At 42.5% G+C, this 12,253-nt stretch overlaps 1 long non-coding RNA gene and 1 pseudogene across 1 annotated transcript; both read left to right on the top strand.

Moving 5' to 3' along the window:
- Positions 1-1,997, top strand: part of LOC122360790 — a 49,630-nt pseudogene extending 47,633 nt beyond the window's left edge.
- A 4,773-nt stretch (positions 1,998-6,770) lies between these two features.
- Positions 6,771-9,876, top strand: LOC122359843. The gene is made up of 3 exons (XR_006252729.1): positions 6,771-6,902; positions 7,763-7,980; positions 9,847-9,876. It is a non-coding gene; the product is annotated as an uncharacterized LOC122359843 (long non-coding RNA).
- Positions 9,877-12,253: the final 2,377 nt, after the last annotated feature.

Below are 12,253 nucleotides of genomic sequence, written 5' to 3'. Positions count from 1 at the left end.
TGTGTGTGTGTTTCCCTCAGTGTTCAGTGGATTGTGGATTGGGAAAGAGAACCCGAGCGTGACGCTGTGTCAGTGACCGTGGCAACACTGTGAGTGACAGGGAGTGCAGTGACAGGCTCCGCCCACAGCGCCCGAGGACTGTCACATGGGTCCCTGGGCAAGGCCACTAACTGGTACTTCACCGACTGGACGAACACTGTGAGTAGTCGCCGGGTCAGCTTTGTGTTTGTGTGTAGCGCTGTGGATGACCCTGTCTCTGTCTCTCTCGGTCAGTGCTCATGCGGGCGTGTGGACCGGGGCGTCCAGCGGAGGGAGGTGGTGTGTTTGACCGGCGGAGGCAGGAGAGAAGGAGACGAGGAGGGGAGTGTGTCGCCGAGAAACCGGCTGACATGAAGGCCTGTAACGGGGTCCCTGTACAGCCGTCCACCTCTGGTACACCGGACCCTGGGGACAGGTGAGGGCCTCGGCCTGCAGCACACATCACCCAACTATAGAATAAAAGAGAACGGAACAGAATAACATCAAAGGAAACCGTAGAAATTTAAAAATAGGATGGAAATGCATGATGGAAGAACATTTAATAAATGGTATAGAATTGAATAAAATGCAGATAAATAGAAAGTCAAATGTAACTCATTGTTAGTTCTATGAAAATATCGGAACATTCTAAGAATAGAATAGAATAGTGAATAATAAAATAGCTACTGAATTAAACTTTAAATAGAAAAAATTGAATGTGAAAATTGGACAGTGCAGAATAAATGAATAAATAGATAAATGGAGTTGAATGAAGATTAATAAAACGGTGTTGAGTATTACATTGGAATAAAGTGTAAACAATTCCATTAAAGTGTAGTACTTGAATATAATAAAAACAAATCCATTGAATGAATTAAATAATATATCATTAAATCGTAAATGAACAGTGTCAAATTGAAACAAAAGCAAACACGGGAAAGAACGTCATTTGTAGAAAATTAATTGAATTATGCAGAATAATTAACTTAACAAAACAGAATGAAACAGTAAAATAGAATAGAGTACAGTAACAGTAAAGTAACAGTGAAGCTGCATAAAAGAGTTTGACGGTTCTTGGTTGACCCTGAAACAGCCAGTCAGATTTGAAGAAGCAGTTTGTAGTTTTGTCAGGTTTAGGCTTCGATGAATGACACCGATGTACAAGAACCAAACACTGATTCTATCATTACATCTGATTTGAGGGATCACTCAAGAGTAAGGTTCTGGCTTAGGTGTGTGACGCTCTTCTCTCGCTCAAGGCGGCACTGAAGCGCTTTAAAGAGGCATTTGTGTGGCGCCACACTGAATATTAATTCCCCATCCTTGCCTCTCGTCTGTCTCTGAGCAGTGTAACGCGGCGTGCGGAAACGGCACCCAGCGCAGGGACGTCATCTGCGTGGAAGAAGACAGGAAGTGAGTTCGCCGTGAGCGGCGCCAGCGCAGTGCTCCCACCTGGAGAAACCGCCTCCGGTGCAGCCGTGAACTCCAGCCCTGCGGCGCCGCAGTGGTTCAGCACCGAGTGGAGCGCGGTGAGGACGCTTCATCCTCCGCGCGCTGTCCTCCCTTCCCCTGCTGTCCCTGACTCGCCCTGTCTCTGTCCAGTGCTCTCGGTCCTGCGGTGAAGGGGTGCAGACGCGGGAGGTGCGGTGTCTCACGGCAGACAAGCAGCACGGCGCCGCCTGTGACGGGACTCCAGACCGCCCAGGAGCGCTCCTGCAACACTCATCCCCTGCAGTCCCTTCGAGGTGTGTGTGTGTGTGTGTGTGTGTGTGTGTGAGAGAGCGCTGTTCTGTACCACGACTCGGGTTATAACCTCCCTCTCTCTCTCGCTCTCTGCAGATGAGAACTGTAAGGACAGACGACACAACTGTGTGATGGTGGTCCAGGCTCGACTCTGTGTCTACTCCTACTATAAGACCGCCTGCTGCTGCGTCCTGCACCCAGAGGCGCGCCAGCGGCCAAAAGACATTAACCTCTAGACGCCAGGTTCGGAGATCCAACCGCCGGAGCCCAAACTCAGCCAATCACACTTCTAGCAGAGGAAGCCAAGCAGCCAATCGGAGGCCGCTCAGGTTCGAAAGGAGAGAGAATCCAGCTTGAACCGAGCTGAGATCCTTTAAAGAGAAAGTTTTAAAACGTTCATAGGCTCAAATGACCGACGGTAGCTCTTTTCCCCGCTTAAGTGGACGAGTGTTTAGTACACTATACTGTCAAATACTAAACCATTCCTTGAGACATCTTTAAACAAATGCGCTGCGGCCGCAGGTCCACGTGCTCTGGACGCGTGTGTGAAGATATTGCTAAATGGGAACACTTCTAGAAGTTGCCTTTGTGCTTTTGCCACGCATTAAGTGTTTCGGGCCATGGTTTACTTTAAACCAAAAGAATCGAATAATCTTCAGTTAGTTTGTTTTACACACCTAATGCGATCGCTCAATCCTAATTATGTTGAATTAGCGCAAAAAAAACTAGCATTGTTGTCAGTAGTAAAAACAAAAGATTTTCCAATTCAAATCATGAAGATGCATCGAATTGCATACTTACGCCGATGCGAGCAGCTATACATTTTATGCAAACATTGATTTTCTTCTTACAAACAGTGCCTTTTGGCCTCGTCTCAGTCCTCAAACGGTCCTTAAGATATCAGTGCTTCGCAAGGACTACATATTCCAGCATAAGTGCTCGTGACTGTCTAAAAATAGCACACTGACAGTCAGAAATCTAGAAATCTACTATGAGTCTAGTTCATCATTAAGATGAGCATCAAGATCAGCTCTCTTTATTTAATGATTCAGTCTTTATTTCCTTAGGTCGGATTCGTCTCAATGTAAATCAGTCTTTTTTTTGTTTCTTGTTTTTGTCATTTTTGCGTGATATGTTTTTTGTTTGTGTTTTTGCTCTTTATTGTTATTTCTGGCTGTTTTTATTGGTTCCCACGTTGTAAATGAAAGCAATAGCTCACCTAAAATTAAATGTGCCTACCTCAGGCCGTCCGAGATGAGGATGAGTTCATTTCTTCATCAGATTTGTAGAAATGCGTCTCTCGCTGGTGGATGGGTGCCGTCAGAATGAGAGTCCAAAAAGATCCACGATACTACACAGCATTCACTGGAGTGTTGTGGATCGTTGTCCTGTTTTCATCAGCTGTTTGGACTCTCATTCTGACGGCACCCATTCACTCCAGAGTATTCATTGACACTATTGTACTTCTAAATTTCTCCAGAAAACCCCATCTCTCTCGGACGGCCAGAGGTTGAAGACATTTTCAGATCATTTTCATGTTTGGGTATTTAGATATTATTGTAAACCACAGAGCAGTTTTGTTGTGCATTTTGTGTTGTGTAATATAAGGCCGAAAGGGTTGCTGTGGATATGCTGTATGCACAGGTGGGATGCATTCAGGGCAGCATTATGTGTGTGTCGGTGTTAAATAAAGCAGTGTAGTGATTTCAGCCAAAGTCAGGTACAGTGCAAGACCGTTGCCCTGGATCAAACCGAGGTTAAAATACTCTCTGGTGTTAGAACATGTGAGCTTTCTGTTACTAGTCCACAGCTATAACCACTAGGCGATCACAATCTCTTATGCAATGAGCAATATGTGACCAATTGAGTATATAAATGAGTAATAACAAAGATGGGATGGATCTTTTGTCACAGTAACTTGACTCCAGGCAAAAAAAAATACTGCGTTTTAGTATATACAGTCAGATTTGTGTGTGTGTGTGCGTGTGTGTGTGTGTGTAAAAGTGTGTGTGTGTGTGTGTGCGTGCGTGTGTGTGTGCGTGCGTGTGTGCGTGTGTGTGCGCGTGTGCGTATGTGTGTGTGTGTGTGTGCGTGCGTGTGTGTGCGCGTGTGCGTATGTGTGTGTGTGTGTGCGCATGTGTGTGTGTGTGTGTGTGCGTGTGTGTGTGTGTGTGTGTGTGTGTGTGTGTGTGCGTGTGTGTGTTTCACGTCTGAGAGTTTATGTATATTATGTATATCACCTATGTTTAGACAGGTAGCAGATACTCTTTAGAAGACTAAAAAGATGCTTTTATATATAAAACAGGAAACATAGCTATTTATCTACGATAAGATACATATAATTTATTTTTTTCTTATATGGATCAGTTACTGTCTTTGAGAAATTCGAGATCTACTTGTTGCCATACATATATGTTGCTTTGTTATGGAACAAACAGTGTGTGCAGATTTTACAACAGTTATTATTCATAATAAACAAACGTTAAAACCACATCATTGCTTTGTCGTCCATGCAGAGGTTTTAGTGCTGATGATTCCTTAAACAGTACATAAAGGTCATGATAATTGCTCGATAATTGCTTCTGATGGGCTAAAAACAAGTGTTAGCATTATTTATTTGCAAATGGCATTAAAAATGCAGTGACAAGCACAGAAATCCTGACCGCGTGCTCAATCTCTCCAGCAGAGGACAGTGTGCGGGCAGTGTGTTGTAATCAGAGCAGATCTCTGCTCAAGAACACCGGCCTGCTCGAGATGAAGCAGGAGACCCTGTGCCCGTGCATAATGTGCTAGGAGGGGGGTCTGGATCTGGATCGGGGGGCTCTGGAGGCAGATGGTGACCTTTTCACAGTAAATCACTCTGAAACCTGTCACATCCCAGCAGGCGCATTTGGGTCAAGGGCTCCTTTGTATGTATACTATATATATATATATATATATATATATATATATATATATATATATATATATATATATAAATTTCATGCGCTTTCTTAGTCTGTCATATTACATAAATAAATGCATATATGCGTGCTGATCGATTTTTTACGGTTTTTTCATCTATTTAGATATCGGAAGCTGTGTGTTTTTAAATCCTCTTTTAACATTAAAGTGCGTTGTGACGCTTTAGTTGATGACGCGTGCACGCGGTTGTAAAGCGCGCGTCCCCTCAGCACCCGGTCAGAGCTCAGGGACCGTCGACCAATACACCTTCTCATCCACTTAACAACTTCACCATCACAGGGCTGCGAGATTAACGCGGGACTTCATGCTGTTCATCTCACTCATCCTCAAGATGAAGCTGACTCTTTTCTTCAGTCAAGCTCTTGAGCTAAAGTTTTATTTATGCATTGCAACTCAGCGGCCACCTATAGTTGATAGTCAAAGAGCATATAGAGTACAGGCAATGCAAAATTAATTCCCATAGCAAGTCCTATACCCAGCTACATGAGGTAAGTTAAAAAATAAAAACAGTTCAATAAATGACAAATTTGCTGTTACACTTTTCACATTAGATGTCTGCACGACATGTATGATTCAGTTTAGACAGCGTGCAAGAATGCTTGAATGAAAATGATCGCTGTGAGACGCTGTCAAAGAGAACGGGACCCTTGTATTGTGAGCGAGGGCGCCGGCGCAGCCTCTGTGTTGCCAGATCCAGCTATTTTAAGCGCCTCTCGACTTCTTTTTCCACTTCGTTTGACACTTTAGAAAACTAACAAAGCAGTTCGCGACCGTCAGTGAGATCAAAAGCAGATATGCTGGCGTTATTCTCACTCTCCTGCTGATGAACTTGTTATAATTTCAGTTCTGTTGCTTTTTATATGAATAAAACTATGAACAACACACTCAAAGTGCTTGCTATTTAATCCCATACGAAATGCAAAATTTCTACTTTAATACAAACACGTGGGGGGGTTTATATAAATATTTAAACGATTACATATCTCACACAGAGATTGCGTTGTCATAGTGTTTGGAAATATGAATGCATAATTTAAATACGTAATAGCATGAAATCATATTAAAAAAAATAAAACATTTTAGATGAGAAGGCAGCATCACGGTTGTCTGAACCAATGAGCGTGAAGCTGTGTCGTCAGTCATTTCCCATCATGCTTTGTCGCAGAGAGCAACTGAGCTCGAGTGCTAATTATGATGTTTTTAGTTAACAATATTGTGACCAATTATTTTAGATTTTAAACGCCGATATTTTATAGTAATTATATTATTATAAATATATACTATAAATTTGTGTTCTGATGTCACTTTATGGTCTTTTTTACGGTTAAACATCATTTTTTGCAGTGATGTTTTTTTAATTGCTGAGAACTGAATTAAAATCAAGTTTACGTGATGACGTAATGACGTCTGCTTCAGACGATCGGTCTGATCTGCTAAACTGATTCATCTAGTTCGCCAAAAAGAATCGGTTCAAAAGAACAATTCATTCGCGAACCGGACAACGCTTCGGCTCTGGATTACAGACAATAACGTCGTGAATGATGCCGCGTTTCCTGCACAAACCCAACATTTATAGTTTCATAAGACCCAATATAGGAGCCAAATGAATTTATTTTTATGTTAGCCGTTGACTTGCATTTTATGAATCACAAAAGAGCGGTTTCAGCCCAAAATCTTCTTTGCTGTTGCACTGAAGGAAATCTAAGGTCACCTGAGAATGACTGATTTTGATTTTATGGTGACCTTCCAGAAAAAGTAAGCACACTTTCTAGTATAGCATGCTGTTAGCACGTTGCGTCGCTCTTAATGAATGAACACATCTCTATCGCTGTACTGCGCTCATAAAGCCTCACGATCCCGACGGAAAGGCGGGTGTTTTCACGGAGCGGTAAACTGCAGACGGTCCCTGCCCGTTACATCACGAGCGCTCGTGAGAGGGAGACACCGGTGACGTCACGCCCAGAGGAGCGAGAAACACGTAGTAAACCTCGCTGAATGAGACGCGAGGAGCGACACACGTGCTGCGAGAATAATCCGGGGCTCGCAACGCATTTCATATTAATAACAGACCCACCGGAGATGCTGGCCGGAGCTGTGCTTATACTGTGAGCTCGGTGGAAAAAACCGCGAGAGGAGGCATCGTCCGAAGATCGTGATAAATAAAGACATCCCTGCAGGTGAGCTTGTTTTTTGAGCGCTTCTGTCATGGGAACCCGGACCGTTATCCTTTAACGGAGACGGACAAAGAGATCCAGAGCCCCGCCGCCTGAACAAAGGATGCGCTCGGTCATACTACATGCGCGTGGTTTATTTATATTAATCTGCGCTATTAAAGATCTGCCATCGTTCTGGAAATCGTAGCCGTCTTTGTTCTGTTGAGCGTGCACGGATGCATCGTTGTTTTAGCGGCTATTTATGATCTTAAATTCTGGTTTTATTGTATTGTATTGTTCGGAATTATGAGCTGTAATGCATGATTTGCGCTTTGTTTATGAAATCGTCAGCTGGCCTCCGGTTTCTATGCTTCTGTTTTAAAGTGATGAAAGATGCGCGCTCTTGGAACCTAATTGGTTTTGAGTCAGACATATAGGTCACACCGATGAGATCCTGATTTTGGGAACTCTTTACAGTATGTTAACTGGTTGCAATAATAAACACGGACTAACAGTGAACAATACCCAGCATCTATTAAGCTTAGCTAATATCCATATTAACAACAATAACATTGTATAATTAGTAATAGTAGTAATAATAAAAGGTATGATTGGTATAGTGTAATTAAACATTTAACTGCATGTACTTACTTAGGGTTAGGATTTGGTTTAGGGTTGCATGCATGTAATTATGCCTCTTGTTATTATAATAGTAAGTACATGCAAAAGGATACCTTAAAATAAAGCGTTACGAGTATTGTCAGTATCTAATGCATTAATGCTAACATAGAATAAGGTTTAATATCGCATGAACATCCCAGAAGCGGTGCATCAGATCCAGTCATCCGTTCATTCATTGTTTTGATCACACCCCGCCTCCGCAGGCATCATCCACACCTCCATCCTCTCTCTCCCGCACGTTCGTCTCGCCTCTGACTTTCTCCAAACACCGACCCAATGAAGGAGCCCGACGCCATCAAACTCTTCATCGGGCAGATCCCACGCAATCTGGAGGAGAAGGACCTCAAGCCCATCTTTGAGCAGTTCGGCAAGATCTACGAGCTGACTGTGATCAAGGACAAGTACACGGGCGTGCACAAAGGTAGGGAGCCGCACGCTTCGGGAGGGGATGGGGACGGGGCCGGGCGCTCAGTCACGACTCGCATGTGTAGAGCGCTTCGAATAAACACTGTGGCTTAACCCTTTCTAGTTTACAGTGGGGGTCGCGTGCATGCTCCCGCTGCCCTCTCAGTGGGATTTGGTCTAGCTTCTGAAGTCTTTATCACCGCACACTTTAGGGCAGTATTGTTTTAGTGTATATAAGTGGTGTTTTCATCACGGGCTGGGCGGAGTGCGATGTAGAGCACGTCAGGGACGGTATGCTGTATATACCGGGAAAGCTCTTTGCTGTCGCTTTCGTGAACTTCTCTTGCTTTCTGCGCCCTGTGGTTGAGTATTAGGTTTCTCTCTCTGCGGTGTGACTCTGTTCTCTTTTCGTCCCGTGTCGCCCAGGGCTGAATGAAGCCTGTTCGGGGCTTGACCGGGATTTAATCACGTGGATTTCTCGGTGGTTTAAGGTCACTGAGGTGATAAATGAAGGAAGACCTTAGGGAATAGCTCCCCATGCATTAGATGCTGCTCACTCTCAAATGTGTATGAATTTATTTCCTTTGTGGAGCTCAAAAGGTGATTTTTATTTTTAAGACAATTGCATGTTTTGATGAAACTACGAGTCTACATGTTTTCCGATTAAGGCCAGTCGAGCTCCAGGGATTGGTCATCATCGTGACTCATGCACTATAGTCCTCTGAAGTCAGACGATGAGTAAGTAGTTACTCACTGAAAATCTCGTGTGCTGCCATCTTAAAGCATCAGGATTTATCTGTAACGCTTTGCGTGTCGGTCTTCAGTTGTCCTGATTGTGAAAAGATGGATCTGAAAATCATAGTCGTTGTTGAAAAGGGTTCAGATACACACATATGGTGAAAAACCAAATATCTTGTGGAAGATGAAGGAACACTTCAAAGTAATATGTGACAATGGACCATAAAACCAGTCATAAGGATTTATATTTCACACGACAGCTAAACTAATAAGCTTTCCATTGATGTAATGGTGATATTTGGCCATGATACAACTATTTGACAATCTGGACATCTAACAGTGTGCAAGAAAATCTAATTATTGGGAAAAACGTTGTCCAAATGAAGTTCTTAGCAATGCATATTACTAATCAAATATGAAGTTTGAATATATTTATGTTAGAAAATTTACAAAACAATTTGAACAATTAATATCTGAATGATGTTTGCCATTAAAGAAAAATCTATCATTTTGATCATGATTGGTTTCGTGCTCCAGGGTCGGAAATATGCATGTATAAAAAACGTTTAAACAACACAAAGTTACTAAAACATTTGCTCAAATGAAAATGAAATGAAAGATAATAAAATCTAGTGAAAATGTTTTTAATATTAATCATATTAAAATCACACTGCCTCAAACATCACACTCCTCTAAAGACGCTTTTGTTGTGTGCTGCTCTGTGGTTTGCATGTGCTTTTACATCTATAGAGTTTCCAATCTCAGAAAAAGGCATACACAGTCGCCTGATTTCTTTGTAGCTGTGTGTGTGTGTGTGTGTGTGTGTGTGTGAGAGTTCAGGGTGAGCTGTCCCAGAAGCCTCGCTGGGTAAATCTAATGAGTGTGAAATTACATTTCTGTCATTCATCGTGTGTAATCATGCTGCATATATTCTATAAGAAGTACTTAAAAACCTACTTGAAATTGAATTTCAATTTAAAATGTAGGTCATTGCTTATAATGAATTTATATAATTAATAGTAATATTTTATTATGATTGATTTGATTTTGCATGAATGAAAACCATGTCTTTTTATATAAGCAGCCTATATAAATCTAAACATAAACTGTCAATGAATACTAACAATGTATCTTTCTGTCTTAGGATGCGCCTTTCTGACATACTGTGCTCAAGGATTCAGCTGTTAAAGCACACAAAGTGCTCTTCATGAACAGAAAACCCTGCCAGGGGGTGAGTCCCTTTCTGTGTGTGTGTGTGTGTGTGTGTGTGTGTGTGTGTGGAGGGCATGACATGGATCTCACAATATATTATCCCCTTTCATGTCCTGCCATCTCTGTGTGTGTGTGTGTGTGTGTGTGTGTCTGTAAACACATCCAGAGCGGCCTCAGCTCAGAGAGTGCGCGTCCATCTGGATTACTCCGCTGGAGCGTCGAGCTGTATGCATCCGCGGAGATTATTTGGATTATTTCCACACCTTTTCAAGCTGCAGGCTCTCAGAAATGTGGCATTAAAATGTAAACGCTTGGCGGAAGCAGAGCTGTTTGTCACAGAGAGGGCTGAGAGCGATGACAGGGGATGAAGGGTTGGTGGGGTGCAAATGCAGTAATTAATCCTATTAGCGGCGTGACACCAGACTGACCTTTAGCTGAAGATCACTCCGACAATCTTCTCTCTGTCCTGCCGCTCTGCCTCCTTCTGACACTCTTTCTTCCGCTTCTCTCCTCCCGATCTCTCCTGATCGCATATTTTATCTTTTATTTCTGTGCTCAGAAATGATATTAGTCTGATATTCTGTCAGATGTTATACTGGAGTGCCTGGTTGAGGGTGACAGATGGCCCTTTCTGTGCATCACTGAAGCACAAACACTGGTTTAATTTCAGCAGAGACAAGACAATGGGTAATAACCGAGGGCAGACCAAGACAGACATTATACCGCTTGGAGCTTTTCCTTTCTTCCCCTCTGAGGAAGCGTCATGTTAGAGATGAGTGTGTTTGTTTGTGTGTTTGTGTCGTGGCCTTGTTGTCCTCTGGGAAGAGCTATTATGAGCAGTTCACTCGCTAATGCTTCTGTGTGTGTGTGTGTGTGTGTGGGATGTTTAGTTGACTTTGGTCAGCAGCAGTGATAATAACACAGCATCTCTCTATCTCTGCAGTTCTGATTTTATACTCATCAATGCTGCATTGCATGCTCTTTGTGTACGTTTTAAGAGTAAGATCCTGTTCACACCAAGAACAATAACTTTAATAACTAGATAACAATTGATAACAATAACTATATTAGTCTCCACGCCAATGGATAACTGCAACCTGGTCTCGCAAACAAAAACGTACTTACACTTACAGATCCCACAATAACTAGTTTCACACCAATGGATGATGTCCACAATGCGTCCACCTACAGACAATAACTATAAAGATAACTATATAAGAATCCTTATCAACGGACGATTTTCTTATAACTTAATTACGAGCACACTGCAGTTCTTTCATAAAAGCTAAAGCTCTTCAAAGTCGGTAGATTCTGATTGTTATTGAGTTGTTCCAACCATACTATGAAAAATGTGTAGTTATATTTAACAGTGAACAGGCCTTTGCTCTCATTGATATTTTTCGAAAATCCCTACATGAATTGTGGTGCATGCGTACCTTTTTAGCTAGACTGTAGTTCGCATTTTTATGTTTTCTGTTAGCGCTGAGGTTAGAGTGCGGGTTAGTCTACAGAATTGATAACCAGCTGCCTATAAGAACAATAAAAATCTATGGAAGGCCTCCATTGGGATACATAGTGTGTGTGTGTGTGTGCGCGGTGAAGCATGTTTATGTTTTTATGAAGGCATATATCATTAGCTAATTACACTTCAGAAAGAGGGGTGGGGTGGAGTTGTAAGGACATTAATCACAAACACATTACTCTAAATGTAATTAGTGGCCATTAAGCACACTATGCTTTTCATCTGAATCTGAACACACACACACACACACACACTCTCACACATACACACTGCTTATAGAAAACAACTCTTGACGCACTACCCAGCCCTACAATGAATTTACATTTAAATGATATAGTTATATTGGTGGTTTACACTACTCCCTTCCCAGAGCGACTCGGGCGTGTGTGTTTTGGAGTGCAGAGACGAGGAGGCTCATATCGGGCGCTGGCAGTGGCCGTTCTGGGACATACAGCGTCTGATAATGGACTGTAATGGATTGTGGGTAGTGAGGGGTGGAGAGGCTGTGACAGCGCACAGAAACGGTGACATGAATCCAGAGAAAAGCCAAGAGGATTTCTAGAGGTCAAAGAGGAGGCAGGCAGCGGAGTTTGGGATGGGTGTGCGGTGAATTCTGAGTGAGATCAGTGAAGAAGTACTAAATAGAGCTTGGAATAAAATGACACATAAATAGCATATAATCTGGCCTGTTCATTTAGTGTTCATTTAGGGCACCAAAACGTTTGACATGCTGCTTTCTGAGGCTGCAAGGACTACAGGTGCATCTCAATAATTAGAATGTTGTGGAAAACTTCATTTATTTCTGTAATTCAACTCA

The sequence above is a fragment of the Puntigrus tetrazona genome, chromosome 16 (genome assembly GCF_018831695.1).
Source record: "Puntigrus tetrazona isolate hp1 chromosome 16, ASM1883169v1, whole genome shotgun sequence".
In the NCBI taxonomy this organism is placed as follows: domain Eukaryota; kingdom Metazoa; phylum Chordata; class Actinopteri; order Cypriniformes; family Cyprinidae; genus Puntigrus; species Puntigrus tetrazona.
This window is presented reverse-complemented; position numbering and strand designations above follow the sequence as displayed.